Source organism: Leptonychotes weddellii, chromosome 10 (assembly GCF_054177405.1).
Source record: "Leptonychotes weddellii isolate Sample4059 chromosome 10, ASM5417740v2, whole genome shotgun sequence".
Lineage (NCBI taxonomy): Eukaryota > Metazoa > Chordata > Mammalia > Carnivora > Phocidae > Leptonychotes > Leptonychotes weddellii.
In genome coordinates, this window is record NC_138378.1 from 96,440,659 (window position 1) to 96,443,467 (window position 2,809).

The following is a 2,809-nucleotide window of genomic DNA, read 5'->3' on the forward strand; positions in this document are numbered from 1 at the left end:
ATCTCCATCTGCTGGTGCAGTCTTCTCCCCTATTACACTTCTGCCACCAAAGGAGGGAAATGGTGGACAAGTTCTTTGCCACTGGGCCTTGCCAAAGTCAATAAGAGAGTTTGTCAAAGGCAGAACCGTTTTATGGGCAAACCATCTCTAGCTGCAAATTTTGGGTTAGGAAGAAGAAGCAAGGCATGTGTGCAAGAAAGAGGTAGGAGTCCCTTTGTCAAGGGTTTGGTGACCCAACCCCAGACGGCCAGCTTGGTGCCAGCAGACCAAGACCTGCCAAAACCCATTATTCAGACGGAAAAGGAAGAGAAGACACCAAAAAAATATAGTCAGTTCTGAAATCTGCACAGTTGATACTTGTTCTTTGTAGCACTAAGGAGTTGAATGAGAATCATGAAACTTGAGGAACATATTCTTTTCTTCAGGATTTAAAAAATTTTATCATGTACCAGAAGACTACATTTAGTATGGTCGGTCTAATAGCTTTTGCTAGAACTTGGTTGTTAAAGCACGCTGCACCCAGCACCGGGAGAACTTCATCTGAGTGGAGTGACTTGTGACCTTCATTGGTCCCCAAGCCGAAAGTCCTGTCCCCAGTTGTGTCTCCCACCTCCACCATTCTGATCAGCAACTCGCCTCATGGTAGCAGGGGACACACCAAATTCTGACACCTCTCCTCTCCTGCTGGGCAGCCAGCAGTACAAAAACAGGTGTGGGTAGAAAAGGTCTTCGTCCCAAGTCCGTTGGGTAGCTGAACATTAGGAGGAAATAAAGATCTCCAACAACATTTCCAATGAGCTCATTAATGACTGAGCCTCCCGTCATACAGTTGAATCCAAGGATAACCATGGTAAATAATAGGCCGTAACTGTGTTCCAAACCAAAATGATAACAATCATGTCTCTGTTCAGCTGGGCCCAGACATAAAGTACTGACATGATCAGAGGAATCATCAGCAACTGCATATTCATTGCTAAGCCAGTAATCACGATGCAAATCCAGTTAAAGAGGAGCATGAATACATAGTCGGCTGGCCTCCCATCAAAAGCTCCTGTTTCACATCGTGTAGAATAGTGATATAAGAAATAGAAATTGACCAATAAATCCAATTCCCGGAACCACAGGAAAGTAAAAGGTGGCAGTGATTGGCCTCCAAATCTGGAAGCGATAGAGGAAGGCTTCTTCAGACCAGAGGAAGAAGGAGACAGGCTGATGAGACCAGGTTTGCCAACAAGGTCACCGTGACAGTGGTGACCAACCAAGGGCATGTCTGGAATGCTCCTGGGACATCTTCACCTTTTAGGTGGCTAGGATGTGCACAGCCGCCCAACTCCCCAACCCTGGCCCCTCACCACACGGTGCCCTCTGTGAGTGAAAGGTGTGGGGGAGGAAGCCGCCCAAGCCAGGGAGCGGAAGGCGGAGATCCCCGGATGTGGTGCCACACTTGACTAGATGTTTTTAAGCTTCATCCACGTGGTAGCATGCTTTAGTACTTCCTCCCTTTCTGTGGCTGGATAATACTCCGCTGTATGTGTACCACATTTTGTTTATCCATTCACCGGTGGATGGACACTTGGGTTGTTTCCACCTTTCGCCTATTAGAAATAATGCTGCTTTGGACAACTGTGTGCCAGTTTCCGGTGGACATATATTTTCATTTCTCTTGGGTATACACCTAGGAATGGAATTGCTGACTCAATGATAACTCTTCAGCTTTTTAAGGAACTGCCACACTGTTCTTCAATTGCTTGTTTCTTGTTTCTTGCACATATAACCCCTCTTCACTCACCTATGTATGAAGTATAAAGTTTATTTCTGCTTTGGCTATTTTCTGCTATTCTTGGTACCTCCCAGACTTTTTCCACCATTTCCCACCTTGAGGTAGACTGCACCATGCATTAACAATGATTCTTCTTTTTTCTCCCTCTCTCCCTCAGCTCCTTCTTTCCTCCCTCCCTCCCTCCCTTCCTCCCTCCCTTCCCTCCTTCCTTCCCTCTTTCCTTCCTTCCTTCCTTCCTTCCTTCCTTCCTTCCTTCCTTCCTTCCTTCCCTTCCTTCCTTCCTTCCCTCTCCCCAGGACTACTTTGTACTTTCTCTATACTCTTCTGAGCCACTGACAACCTAACTTCTAGTTTTCTGTGATAGTATTTATAAAAGAAGCTCTGTTTGAAGAATTATATTTATTAATTTGTTTCACTGCTCAATTCTTGAGATTCTTCTCAACCTGAATAATCATACTTATTCAATTCTGAACATCCAGTATCAAGGAGCTAAAAGGAGAAGCATCATGACAGCCAATGGATTCTTTCTGAAGCATAATCTGAGCAGTTTTAACGTTAAAAGAAAGTATTTTCTATTTACTTTCCAGGTTCTTGTTCATATTGTCCATTTGAATTCTGAATTTAATTAGAGAAAACTAAACTTTGAAGTCAGGTTTCTCTTTTCCAAATAGGTTCTGCTATCAACTAGGGATAGAACTTCAGAAAACCTAACCTTTTGGGGGCTTCAATTCCCTCATCTATAAAATTTGAGGAAAACTTACTAGGTATTCTATGATCTTTTTGCAAATCTAAAAAGTACATTTCTGTGGATTTATCCTGCTTATTTTTATCCAGAGAGTGAGTCTTTGGGCAGTCCTTTAATATTATTTAGTCTGATTAATAGTTTTTACATATATATAAAATATATATGTATATATGTATATGTGTATATATACATATATATAAAATAGCTATCATAGTAGGACAGTATAAAATACATTAAATCCAGAGAGTAGTTAAATATTGCAGATTATCACTATCAAGAAGAGC

General features: G+C 42.3%; 1 pseudogene; it reads right to left on the bottom strand.

The window, feature by feature from the left end:
- Nucleotides 1–563: 563 nt before the first annotated feature.
- On the bottom strand, nucleotides 564–1,790 carry LOC102732169 (derlin-1 pseudogene; annotated as a pseudogene).
- Between the last annotated feature and the right edge of the window lie 1,019 nt (nucleotides 1,791–2,809).